A 14,923-nucleotide genomic window follows, 5' to 3' on the forward strand; every position below is an offset into this window, starting at 1 on the left:
CCTGGACAGAAATTAGATAAGTTTAACATCAAATGGAGACTTTGTTTGGTCACCTGCTTCTCACACTTGCCTCCAGAGACAAAAACTCTAATACTTGCACATGTGTTTCCTTCTGTCACATTCTGCCTTCTGTCTTCTCTGAAGTTTTAGAAGTAACATCCCACACTGTGCTCAGACTTTTCTTCTAAACTAAAGACACCAATGGTCTCACACTTGTCTCCTCTTAAGTAGAGAAGAGATCGTAATAAAATACTGTGCTCAGACTTTTATCCTTTGGTAGAGACTCTGGTTGTCTCACATTTGTCTCCTTTAAATTTTAGAAGTTATCTAAACAACTTTGCAAAGTGTATACCAAATTAAATATCTCGAAGTGACCTCAAACATTCTTACGATATAACATTTATTAGAGTTTTTCTCGATTGTTTACACACATTTTCTGAAAAAATGCCTCATATTCTCAGAACTCTACACACACACACACAATGGGCAAAACCCCTCAATTCTCCTTCAAAATGAAACTTTACATTCGAAACAATGTTATTTGTTCTCAAAATGGTATTTTGTTTTCAAATGACAGACACAAACCATCATATGAATTACAGTTTTTTTTCAATTGTTTACACGCAATTTTAAAAACCGGGTTATTTTTTTCAAAATATAATCACAATTATCCAAACACCACACTCAATTTGCATAATTCCTAGATTGTTTGCAAAATGACACACCTCTGTCAAAACATACACACTTCAGTCAAAAGATATACACGTATATGTAAAAATGCTATCAGTTTTCATTTAACCAACACAATCCTCAATGATCAGACACTACTGCAGCCAGTTTCACACTGATAAATAAAAAACACATTTGTAAAAAGCTATTTTTAGTAAGTAGTAGTTTATCATGTGCTAGATTTTTGACAAGAAATTGTTATGTAAGGGATAATTTAGATGAAAAAATTGTGATTTCTGCAGACTTATATTTCAAGTATTTATTTACAGTATCTCTTACCATAATCTGTTACAGTAATCAACCAACAATGAAATCAATGACAGAAATAAAATATGTAGACAAATAAAAATTACTGCATGAAGTACATACAGTTTGACTTATGTAAAAGCAACAAGAATACTCTTAGAAGAAATGGTTCCATCCCCCGCTTCAAATATGGAACTCCAAAATGGCTCTATATAGAACCATTTTTTTGGTAAAAGGTTCTATTGGCCAAGTATGGAACCCCAGGGTTCTATATAACCCAGAGGAACCCTTTTTAAGAGTGTATAGAACCTTTTAGGGGTTCCAAATACGTAGCACTGATAGACCCTTTTAAGGTTCTATATAGAACCTTTTCTTCTAAGAGTGTGATTTGTGATTTTTTTCCTGAGATTTGGTTGATCTCTTTGTCCAGCTTCCGTCAGTGTCAGTCCATGGTTGATAACATGGTCAATAAGTGTTGCACGGATTTCTTGAGTCGAGTTTGGTCCTCATCTTCTTTGTTCAGGTTCTATCAACCCTTCAGGTCCTTCTCTACCTCCTTCTCCTCCTCTATCTCCTTCTCCTCTTCTTCTACCTGGGCCTCCTCCTCTACCTCCTTCTCCTCTTCCTCTACCTCCTTCATCTCCTCTTTGAGCTCCCCCTCTTGCGTATTCTCACTCTTCTTCTTCTAGATCCTTCCATTTTTGTTGACAGGTGAACTCAGCTGCTCCCTTTTATACCACACCTGAGTGCTGCGTTTTCAAATTAGCACATGTGTGCTTCCACACATGGTGGATGTGCATATCCAATTCATTCATTAGTGTGGTCAATGGCAAACTGGGGCTTTGTAATGACAAGGAAGTAACCTCACAATCCTTATCTGTGTCTAAGGTGTGAAGATGTGTGTAGAGTTTTACAAATAACTGTGTATAATGTTTTGCAAAAAGGGTGAAGGTGACAACGTGCTTACAATTGTGCAAATCTAGGCTGGTGTTTTGGTCCTTGAGTGTAGGTTTTGCTATTAGTGGGAAAGTTTTAATTTTAGAGTGTAAGCAATTGAAAAAAACTGTAAGAAACAGTTGAACACTGATGTGTAAGTAAAGTACTTGGTAAGTAAAGTAATGACTTGGGCCTTTTTTGTTCAGTGTTACACTTACTACAGACAGTACATGCGTGTGTTGTAAAATATTTGAGAATATTGTTTTTATACTCAGAACACACAAATACACTGTAACAATGTACACAGTGTACATCCCATTCCCAACCAACACAAAGTTTCACATACACTACATACAAAACAACAGAAGAATTTACTGTACACCGTTACAGTAAAAAAAAAAAAAAAAAAAATGCTGCATCCTCTCTTCTATTGCGGTCTGGCCACAGAACTTCATCCACATCACAAGAAAAGTTTTCCCTGGCCAACTAGCGGGGGAAATATTGCCTGGCATGGCGATTCCAGCCATGAAAAGCATCAGCTGCTATATCTCCACATGCGTCCTCCATAGCTTGGAGAAGTGGTATACGTGTTTGTGGATTACGGTCATACACTTTCCATCTCCAGGCAGAAAAAAAATTCCTCAATTGGATTGAGGAACGGAGAATATGGAGGGAGATAAACAACTAAAAAGCGGGGGTGGGCAGTGAACCAGTTACGAACCAGAGCAGCCTTGTGGAAAGGGCCATCTACCTGATCTGGTGGAATGAGTGTATTGTGTAGGATGTCCTAACACAGTCTCATCCCAAAAAGTCATATAACTGACGTTTTGGGACGTATTTTGACCATACGTCAATATCCGCCTTTTTAGGGCCCCCTTAAACGTCGGTAGATGGCGATCCCGGGCCGTCATACAACTGACGCTTTACCTTTAACGTCAGTTAGGTGACGGGTTAGGTTTAGGGTTAGGTTTAGGTATGGGGTAGAGTTAGGATCCCATAACCTCATCTACCGACGTTTAAGGGGGCCCTAAAAAGGCGAATATTGACGTATGGTCAAAAGACGTCCCAAAACGTCAGTTATATGACGTCTTGGGATGAGACCGGGTTGGATGTCCAGGAATGTGATCAGATGGGTGGTGTTGTAGGGTCCAAGGGTAGCATGGTGATGGGTGACGCCATGGTGGGTAATCACTGCACACATTGTGATGTTCCCTCCGCGCTGGCCAGGGACTTCAACAATGGCACGCTGGCCGATGATATTCCTTCCCCTCCTTCGTCTTTTTGTGAGGTTGAACCCAACCTCATCAATGAAGATAAACTGGTGCTCCACTGCAGCCACCCATACCTCAAGGACTCTCTGAAACACACATGACAACATCAGAAATAGACATGGTATTACACTATTGTGACACTATAGTGAAGCACAATCATTATGATTACAATATTGAAATATGTATAATTTACTGTATACAGTGTTGAGAGTATACATCAATTGTGGGACTCACTTGCACATAATTATATCACAATTCTTTGACTCTCTCTGAATTGGATTCAAATGGCACCCTGTAGACCTGCTTCATCCTGAGATGATTTCTGCACAAGACACGGTCCAGTGTTGATAAGCTTACCCTATCAATATTTTGAAATATGTCATTGTTTTCTATTATTTTCCTTTATATTTGCTGTAATGTTATGGCGTTGTTTTCTAGGACCATGTTTATGATTTCAGTTTCCTGTTCAGGAGACAGAACAAGTTCCCGACCATCTTGTCTTGGTAATCTTTCAGTTCTGCCAAACAAATAGTAAAATACTGTAAATACAAAGAGGTATACATTTCCTAAATACTTGAAACATACTTTACAGTATTTTTACAGTCCTACAGAACAGTCCACAGGCAATACTGTACTACTGTACTCATTGAGTACTGTATTGATATGCAATACTGTAATTTTCTAGTGAGAGTAGATTTCTGACCTATTCTCATTTCGGAAAGTCCGGATGATGGATGCTACAGTGTATCTGCTCAGATTTGGCTGTACTCTTTACCCACATGATCAACCAAGGTGGCTCGGATCTCATTAGAGATTGTGGTCCTTGGCCTTCCTCGTCCTCCCCGTCCTCCTCCTCTTACTCTCACTCCTCTGCCTCTGTTTCCAATGTTGGCATCCATTGCTCCATTGAAGAGCTCACCTGTTGCCCTTTTATGCTAAAGCTCTGATTGCTAATTGTTAAACTGTGCGACGGGTGTTTGCCCTTGTGATGAGTCAGTGTGCATATTTGAATGGCAGTGTGTTACTTGTGAAAACAAGATATTTTCTGCATGAAAATTGTGCCAAAAGCAGAGACTTGTGTGTAGTGTTTTGGAAAAAAAGTGTGTTCTAGAACTGCAATTTGAGTGTAAAGCAGGAATTGTGCTTGTAGTTTAGCAGAATTGGTTCAGGGGGTTGGTGAATGAGTTACATGTTGTGGTCATTGTGTCTCAAGTACCAGAAAATGTGTGTAAACAATCGAGAAAAACTGTCATCAAATTAGTCAAGAATCGATCTTTTTTTTTTTTTTTACTTCACACACAAATCCAAGAATTGCACACACAAAATGCAAAATACCTTACATCTCTTTTAAAATGAAGCACTGCATTCAAAATATCCCAAACACTAATCAAAAGCAAATATTTGTCTTATATTGCAAACACCTTTCATATTTTTGGATTTATCATATACACACAGTTATTCAAAACCTAAAGCTATTTTCCTGAGCTCTTATGAAAGTAATTGGCAGAGAGATGTTGAAAAATTCACGCTAAACACGAAATCAATAATAAAACCAAACTATGTTTTGTAAGCACTTGTGGTTGTGGATACAGTATTACACAGTCCGTAAAAAATATAATTTGACCATAGGCCTATTTAAGCCATGATGGGTTGGTGTTAAGTAAAGCATTCGTGTTTGCACATATGATGAGTTAGTATAAGGTACTCATGAATTATTGTGGCATTCTGATAGGTTGTGATTGAAAAAGGAAATCAAGATACTTCCTGTTAGATTTCGGTGTTTGTAATTGTGTAATTGTGTGTTTTGGTTGACAACTGAGTCGAAGGCTGAGATTTAGTGTATGGGTTTGGAGATGTGGTGTGTGGCTCTGGTGTTTGAGTGTCAGGATTCAGAAATTGTGTGAAAATTTTTCAATGTGCCTTTCACCAAATAAAGCTCCTGGGTTACCTTTCCTGTAGCAATTTTCTTTTTTTTTTTCTTTTTGTTCTTTATCTTTATGGAATATATCAGTGTTTATTCCAAATGATTTATATTGCATATCATTTTGTTAAATTCATGTGCCTCGTAATATATTTTTTTTTTCAGCGACATCTCGTCTCTTCTCTGATGACGTGTTTACTGACGTGAGGTTTGGACAACAAGTCAAGTCACACGAGATTGACCAATAGCAAACTGCAACCATTATCCATCCAATTAATTTGCCATGTCAGCTACTCCTCAGCAGATATTGCACTCACTGAACACCAGTCATAGACTAACTGACCACTTCTTTGTGTGAGAATTTATACATATGGGTAATGATTTCCATTATACAAGAGTAGATGTTAAAACTTCATGCTGATTTGTACTGGGCTTTTGCCAAGATAAGCAAAACTAAGACGTAGCTTTACAGTAAACTATTCTTCTGTCTTCTGTCAGGCGTTCTGTCAGGCGTTAATGGCTGCAGTGTACTTGGCGCGTCAGCACACACGACGGCTGCAACTACAGCGTGGTCTCCCTAGTGGACTAGCACGACAACCGTCTGGATTGAACCGAGAAGGGGACATCTCTAGGGTCTTCAAGTGGGCACCTAGCCCACAACACCTCAAGAGGGCTCGACAGTGACTCTGGCGTCCCAGAGTCACCCCCATCCATCCCCCACTCAACTCAGCCCAGCTTACTGACCTCTACATCCCTCCTGCTGCTGGGACCTAACCACAATCTCACAATCTCTCCGCAACTCAACCATACGCGCCAACCCGTTTAACTAAGGCTGTCGAGCCCCACTGGTGCATTAATTCAGTTTCAGTGGCAACGGTTACGTATGGCATACCACCTACCGCAAAACACAATATCTGCCCAACCACCCACCATTCACGCAATATACACAGGAATGTAATGACTGAAAATACTATGCAATATACAAATAAACCAACAGACTCTTCAAGTTTTTCAAGAATTCTACGAAACTGTAGCGTGGCGGCCTGTACACAGCCAGCCAGAATATTTCAGTCTCAACCACAGTCAGTTGCTGCTCCTTTCTGCTACTTCAGATAATTTCTTTACTGTGCGACACAACTACTGAATCCGACGTCTCTGAGGAACCGGGTTGTAGAGTGTGCTACAAAACCTCGACAACCCACTTCCACTGGATAAACCTGGACTCTCCATCCTCGCTGTCCTGCTTCAGTGGCCAGATGAGCATACTGCAGTTTCTTCCTCTCATATGCCTCATCTACTGCATCCTCCCATGGCACTGTTAACTCTATCAGTTGAACAATGCGTGCTGATCCAGACCACAAAACAATACAGTATATGGTCTGGTCATATGTTAGTGGTGGCAATCTCAGGTGGAAAAATAAGTTGTTCATCAAGATCAGCCAGCATCTTATAGTCCCTAGCAGCTTCCAGTTGTCCTGGGCAAGAAACTGATCCTACTCTCCTCCATTGGCCAAAGGTCTTGCCAGCCCATCTTGCTTTGTTCCACACTCTCCCATCTCATCCACTCTCCTTGCTTGGCCTGGTAAATGTCCTTTATACACCTCATCCTCTCCTCCTGCTTTCACACCTCGTTGACTACCAGCTTCCTCCTTTGCGCTGGGCCTGCCTTGTGCCATTTAGGAGGAGCTAAACTGAGCCCAAAACCCCCTCTTCCATGCTGTACCTGTCCCACTATATCCCCAATTTGAAGGGCAGCCTTTGCCTCTACTACAGATTTCTTTGCTGACCACTTTGTACCAGTTTTTAACACAGGGGCTGCCTCCCTTACACATTTGTCGCGTGACTCTACTAAGGTCAAACTACAACTATTACTCAGATGTAATATAGCATGGACAAGTATTAAAGATAATTTCTTTCAATACACAAATTCAAATAGCACAACACAAACTTCATTTCAGTGATAATTATTGAAAGTAAAGAGCAATAACCTCATAAAAAACTGTTCCAACCCTTTCCCCCTCCCACCCCCATAAGGGTAGAGATAGAGATTCGCTCTAACCCTTCTTGAAGAAACTCTCACAACAACTCACAACACTGATCGAACAACTCCGGGGGTCTTCTCGGTGAGAAGAGCACTAGTTGATGAAGAGGTTCCACTTCAACGCATAGGCGTGTCTTGTGGACGCCCTAGCGGAAGTGATGGTAGCCACCACCATTGGTGGTAGGGTACTCAAATCTGCCTCGTCCCGTCCAGGATCCACACATGGAGATTCCAAAGATTGGGACGAGGGTGCCATAGGGTGCCCCTTTCCTGAGAAAGGAGGTCCTTCCTCAGAGGAATGGTCCAAGGAGGTGCTGTCGTGAGAATGGAGACATGGAAGTAGGTGTCCTTCAGGTCGATTGCTGCAAAACAATCCTGGGACGTACACATTCGAAAATGCATTTGGCATTGAGCATCTTGAACAGAAGCCTGTGAAGGGAGCGGTTCAGCACGCGCAGGTCCAGGATTGGCCGTAACCCACCAGTTTTCTTCGGGACAATCAAGTATGGGCTTTAGAAGCTGGAGAAGCATTTTGGCTGGAGGGGCAGTCTTGATCGCACCCTTAGCCAGCAGGGTAGCAATCTCCGCTCTCAAGATAGGGGCATTGCCACCGACCAAAGTGGAGTGGACTCCTCTGAAGCGGGGAGGAGACCGCATGAACTGAATTGCGTAGCCAAGCCTGATCGTCCGAGCGACCCAACGGGACAGGTTGGGAAGCTCTAGCCAGGCTCCTAAAAACTGTACCAGTAGGGTCATACGAACCACAGATTTCCCACCAGAGGTGCAGCGAAGCAGAATGACTGGCCCGGACACGGACGGCATAGCGGCCCGGTGTGAGGACATGGTCACTGGCCGCGTACTGACAGAGGAGACCAGGGAAGGACAAACATTCCACGGGGGTCTGCTCTGCCAGGGGGGTGGCAACAGAAGGGGATGAGAGTGGTACGGTCTGAGGACGGCGTGTACTGTCATCCAACTCTGGAACAGAGGAGGACGAGGGGTGCATGGCTCGGGGGCGGCGCACTGTGTCGTACGAGAACTCTGTGTGCTCAGGGATGGAAATGTTACTTCTTTCTTTAACCAATTTAGGGGGTTAGCAGCGGGAAAAGGAGAACAAAAGATTCTCCCCCGGCCCTCCTCCGGGGGCAGGAGTGATCCTGCTACCATCTCCCGAGAAGTAACACTTAACATGGGGGTCTTCCAGGAATTCGAGATCTCACTATGCACATCCGGAAAGAATGGTATTGGTGTTGGCCGTTGGCGTGAACCGGCTGTCGTGCCCAAAAAACAATCATCCAGCCGCAAGCACTCAGGACGTAGTGACGAGATGGTCATGTCCCCACAGAGAGAACATGAGTCATCCATGAGTGCTGCTTTAGCGTGATCAATGCCCAAACACACTAGACAGCGATCATGACCATTAGAGTCAGAGACAAGTCTCTGCCGCATCCAGAAGTGCAGGTGCGAGGCATCTTTAAAAAGACGTGCCCCATGCAAGCTCTTTTGTGAGAAAAATCTCAGTGTTGAAGTGCCCGGAGAGAAACACACTCTCTGGCAATCACTGCAAAGATAGCAGGAAGCGCAAACTCACCGGGAAATCGCCGTCACACCAACACGAGAGTCTCAAAGGAGCTGACGATCTCTTTTGAGAATTGCTTGGGGAAAGAAGAGTGAACTTGGCTCCGAAGCAAAAACATGCCTGATTTGCTTCAGCATCCTCTTTAAATACCCACGAAGTGAGGTGGAGTTACGCTATGCAAAATCCGCAGACCCATGGCATTTCTTTGCCATTGGATCGTTTTATATTGATTGAAGCTGATAGGCTTTCTAAGCGAAAATCCCATTCGTCATCATCCGACGGAGTGACAACGAAAGGGAACCCAAGTATGTGTTCATGTCTTTATACAAAGGGTTAGCAAGGGGAACACGAGCAAGAGAGGGCAGCTCTGTGACACTACCATCTTTTTAATGCCAACTTAAAAAGAAAAAAAGTACCATATCCACATGTATTTCAGTGTGATTTTCATGGCTATCACAACAAAACAAAATTACAGACTATGTTCAGCCTGTTCCTAAGCTGTTAAATGAATTGGAATTGGAAAGTCACATCTGTTAGTGTATGGGTGTCAATCCCAAACACTGAGGGTGTGAATGAAGCCTTATTAATGTCATAACACTGTCAAACTAATAAGTACAATCTGTCTGACATCAGTGTCGATCCTCTTGTTTCTCTGCTTTACGTCACAGACTAGTTGACAAAGCGACAGGATGTCTGTAGTTTCCTGTGGCCAACCGAGGCCCAATCACATCTCATGTGACTTTAGCGGGAATAATCAGTTTGTGATTTCGCTCTCATTTTATCATCATTTTCTCGTCACTTTCTCCGTTTCTCATGTCCGCCCGCGAGTGCCTGGGCGCTGATATCAGTGTCGTGTAGCTTCCTGACAGATTTTGGTAATAAACGCATCTTTATTTCCTCTTTTCTTAGTGTGGAGAGACCGTTGCAAATTATTTCAGCTCCATCAGCGCAAACAAGCTCTGGGGTCAATTGTCTGCCTCTCTCCTTCACCTTTCCATCACACACGCTTGCCGCCTTAAACAATTGATTAAGCAATTATTGTAATTGACTTTAATAAGTGCGTGTGTGTGTGTTTGCTGAAGTGAGAGTAAAAAACAGCAGAGGAGTTAACAATCTCACACTTAACACACGCTTGCCGCAGCGCCCTTTAAACGCGTTACGAGTGTGTACTTACCAAATTAGAGCACTAACTCATGTTGAAAGCTTTATTAGAATATGAAACAGCTGTTGTGCTGTGTGACAGTCTATACTCACTTTACACAAGTGAAATATCAAATACTAAAAGCAGACACAGCAGAAATGTTTTGGTCCTTGATTTCTGAAAAGAGTTTGTTTGTGGTGCAGCATTTTATTTCATTTTTGTGTTTTGATGTAAACACAGCTTAACTAACTTTTTTTTTTTTTTGCTTACCAGCCACTATGGATAGTGGTTTTCCAAAGTCAATAGTCATTAGTATTTTCACTAGCCTCAATTTTGTTAGGAAATTATGTTTAATGGGGGTGTGATTTGCTCATGAGAACGAGGCGATATTTCAATCAGTTGATAATTTTGATGATTAATCGACTAATCGGATTATATTATTTTTGTGGCAATAAAAATAGACAGAGTGCACTAATGCAGAGAGTATATAATAATAGCCAGGCAAAAATAATTTGTTCAAATAAATATCAAAATCAAGTAATCATTTGGTTTTATTGAACAACACTTTTAGAATGTATTATACCAAATATAAACAATCAATTAATGTACATTACGTATTACAACAAATGCAACCCAAGCACTTTAACCAAGTAAACCCAAACTCACAGTATATGCATAGATGGATTTTAACTTAGCTGCTGAGACGCAGTGCATGCTTGTAAATGATAGCAATGCAACTTCGATATAAAACAAAGCGTGTCAGACTTAATAATGCATGTTACCACCCAAATGCATGTTATTGGAAACAAACAAACAGCACACAATTACCGAGTTCGTGTGGAGCAGCATTTACTGTGAATGGAGCCGCTCTAAGATGCTTGAAGAAACTATGCTATATGAATATAAATAGTTAAAGCTTTGCGATTCTTTCGGAAACCCACGGCACATATGTTTATTTAATTGAAATTAAAATTCAGCCAAAGTGGTTACTGGGAGTTACTATGTTACACACCACTGCTAAAATGCCGGTTGATGGGTGTTAATGTCAACCCCTTGATGTAAATATTATATGAAATTTAGTTAGTCTTTCATCATGTCATTATTAATTTTAATCACCTTTATGTTAACTGAAACTGCTTATAAATCCATAAAGATCACACTTTTAGAGAAAAAAAGGTTCAATGGGGATCCATACTGTATTCTGTAGAACCCTATGTTTCTTGACTCAATTTTAAAGAACTCTTTTATGCCGAAATTTTTTCTTGTTATGAAGCATGAGTTATAAAATCTGTTTCATTCAAAAATGAATTAAAATAAAATGAATGAATTAAAACTATAAAATGATCCATAAAATGATATAAAAAGCCCCTAATAGGTATGATGTGCCTGACAGGAGAACTCCGGTGTAAAACGGAACCTTTGGTACCTAGTCAACCGTTCTCTGAGATTTGTTTTCATGATAATCGAATGTAAAGAGTTTTATCTCTAAAAACTATTTAGCGTTACTGTAATGCACTTTATTCATTTTGCACTGGAGTTCTCCTTTAAGGTTCTATATGCAGTTTTGATATACTCCTTTATTGCCATTGATGGTTCCACAAAGAACCTTTATCATCCATGGAACCTTTCTATTACATAAAATGTTCGTTACAGTCAAAAAAATATTAAAAGGCATCACTGGAGGAAAAAAAATAATAAACCATTATTTTTAATGTGTGGAGAGGAAATTCTAATGTATGCAAAGATAATGTGCACACATTTTTTTTTTTTTTTTTTTTTTTACATTTTAATAGACCAACCGTTACATTTTCAAAAGCACTTTGTAGTAAAGTTAAATTCTTTAACATGTAGTTAATGCACTTGGTACCATAAATTAACACAACGTACGTAGTCTAACAATGAAAAATAGGTACATTTATCTAGATGAATAAATCACGGAAAAAGTTAGTTTATGATAGCAATGCATTGACATTGAAACGTGTTTTCATCTGAACACATCTTAAAAAGTATCTTATTGCTCAGCAAAAATACAGTAAAAACATTTGTTTAACATTGATAATAAAAATAAATGTTTCTTGAGCAGCAAATCCATATGTTAGAATGATTCCTGAAACATCATTTGACACTGACAAATACAGTAATGATAGAAAACATGATATTTAAATAGAAAATAGTTATTTTAAATTGAAATAATATTTCAATATGTTACTGTTTTTTTTTAACATAAATTAGCTAAATTCATTCAACACACAAACACTTTTCATGGGTTGTACAATCTCACCATAATAGATGTTATTTGTGGTTTCGAGTTATACAAATTATTATATGCATTATACTTTAGTTAAGAACATAATATTGGCCACTGGCATTTGTGAATTTGTGTTTGCCCTTGTGACCCAGTGGCATGCAGAGATGCCCAGATTAGTTTGTTTCTGATCTATTACTCTCAGCACTTAAGCCCTAATTAGATATTGACCCATACGACACACACACACACACACACACACATAAGAGAGAGAGAGAGAGAGAGAGAGAGAACTCTCATTTAAAGAGTAAACTGTCCAGGGCACCCCTCTATCTAACCACAGACCCTCGTACAAAGATCCTATTATCTGATTTGACTCTAAAAGGACAAGCTGTGAATGAATTCCACTGGGCTAAAGAGAAAAAGAGCGATAGAGAGATGGTGCAGATGGTTCTTGTGCTCGGGCTGCGTCCTCGTATTGTTAGACCTGTAGAGAGTGATGTGAGGACATCAGACTGCAGGACAGCGGACGCAGTGTTTGACAGCGATTCTGCCTGGTCTGGATGCAGGTAGTCTTTTGGATAATCTTCCTGTTGAGCGGCGCATGTGCGGATTGAATGTGCGAAATGTAGTCCATGCAAACCTTGTTTGTACTTGCTGCAATTTAACATAAGATATGCAAACTATTATTATGGGTGCTAGGAGAGTCAAAACGGCCGCGTCACGGAACTGCAAAGGTATGTTGACAATGTCACATTATACCACCCACATTATAAATAACACAACTAAATATTTTTCCTCAAGGAGAGTAAACCTTATAACGTGCGTCTCTGTGCAAATAGAAACATGTTTTACGCTCTTGTTAACCAGTAGTCATTGATATCATACACTCACCTAAAGGATTATTAGGAACACCATTCTAATACTGTGTTTGATCCACTTTCACATTCAGAACTGCCTTAATTCTACGTGGCATTGATTCAACAAGGTGCTAAAAGCATTCTTTAGAAATGTTGGCCCATATTGATAGGATAGCATCTTGCAGTTGATGGAGATTTGTCGGATGCACATCCAGGGCACAAAGCTCCCATTCCACCACATCCCTATAAGATGCTCTATTGGGTTGAGATCTGGTGGCTGTGGGGGCCATTTTAGTACAGAGTACTCATTGTCATGTTCAAGAAACCAATTTGAAATGATTCAAGCTTTGTGACACGGTGCATTATCCTGCTGGAAGTAGCCATCCGAGGATGGGTAGATGGTGGCCATAAAGGAATGGACATGGTCAGAAACAATGCTCAGGTAGGCCGTGGCATTTAAACGATGCCCAATTGGCACTATGGGGCCTAAACTGTGGCAAGAAAACATCCCCCACATATTACACCACCACCACCAGCCTGCACAGTGGTAACAAGGCAAGATGGATCCATGTTCTCATTCTGTTTACGCCAAATTCTGACCATCTGAATGTCTCAACAGAAATCGACACTCAGACCAGGCAACATTTTTCCAGTCTTGAACTGTCCAATTTTGGTGAGCTCTTGCAAATTGTAGCTTCTTTCTCCTATTTGTAGTGCAGATGAGTGGTACCCGGTGGGGTCATCTGCTGTTGTAGCCCATATGCCTCAAGGTTGTGGGTGTTGTGGCTTCACAAATGCTTTGCTGCATACCTCGGTTGTAACGAGTGGTTATTTTAGATTAGTTGCTCTTCTATCAGCTTGAATCAGTCGGCCCATTCTCCTCTGACTCTAGCATCAACAAGGCATTTTCGCCCACAGGACTGCTGCATACCAGAGTATGTGAGTGGAGTGGAGTGGCAACAATTTTCCCTCCATGCTCCAAGCATTTAATAATCACTCCACTCCAGATTCACCGTTTACCACTCCCGCTCCACTCCTCGCTCACTGATATCAGAAATACCACTCCGTTTTCGTTCCCCAAGGAAATTTCGAATAAAGTAATTAAAGGGATAGTTCACTTTGAAATTAATTGTTGATATGTTTTAGCTTACCTCAAGGGCATCCAAGATGTAGGTGTCTTTGTTTCCACAGTATTTTCAATTTTGACATTTTTTGGTCAAACCGATGTTGTCTGTCAGTCATATAATGCAGGTTTAGGGGGTCCACCTCAAAGAGCATGCACAGAGAAGTCAAAATTAAACATGATTTAATGAGTCGTGAATGTAAGTACACACTGATGGCCTAAGACACAAAACGAGCAGTTTGTGTGAGAAAACAAACAGTATTTATATAGTTTTTACCTTTCCAAATCTGATGTTCAACTGAAACGAATTGAACCGTTTCCAACGTTACGCCGGAAGTGATTTCTCGCGCGTCTGCGTCACGCATTGTTTACACGGAGATTTCGGAAGTTTTACCTTTCACTAAACATATTTAGATATGAAGAGTTCAGATGCAAAAGCCTCTAAATGCCATTTGAAATTTTCTTCTTTAATGATGATTTTTATCAAACTTGTATATTTAAGTTCAGTAATTTCACTTAAATAACAATTAATAGGTAATTATCATTGCCATTTAAGTGAAATCACTGAACTTAAATATACAATCTTGATAAAAATGATCATTCTAGAAGAAAATTTCAAATGGCACTTAGAGGCTTTTGCATCTGAACTCTTCATATATCGAAATCATCTTCCATTGCGATTTTTCCTCGTGCCTACGCACTAAATGGCAAGAACGCGCTTCACACTCATTATCCTAACCAATGGGGTTTAGTGTTGTCACGGTGCATCAATCCGGGTGTTCGTTCTGAGTTTCTGTCGGTGTGTTTTGTAGACGTGGGTTTTGTGGGTGT

The sequence above is a fragment of the Pimephales promelas genome, chromosome 1, assembly GCF_988280905.1.
Source record: "Pimephales promelas chromosome 1, fPimPro1.hap1.1, whole genome shotgun sequence".
Classification (NCBI taxonomy): domain Eukaryota; kingdom Metazoa; phylum Chordata; class Actinopteri; order Cypriniformes; family Leuciscidae; genus Pimephales; species Pimephales promelas.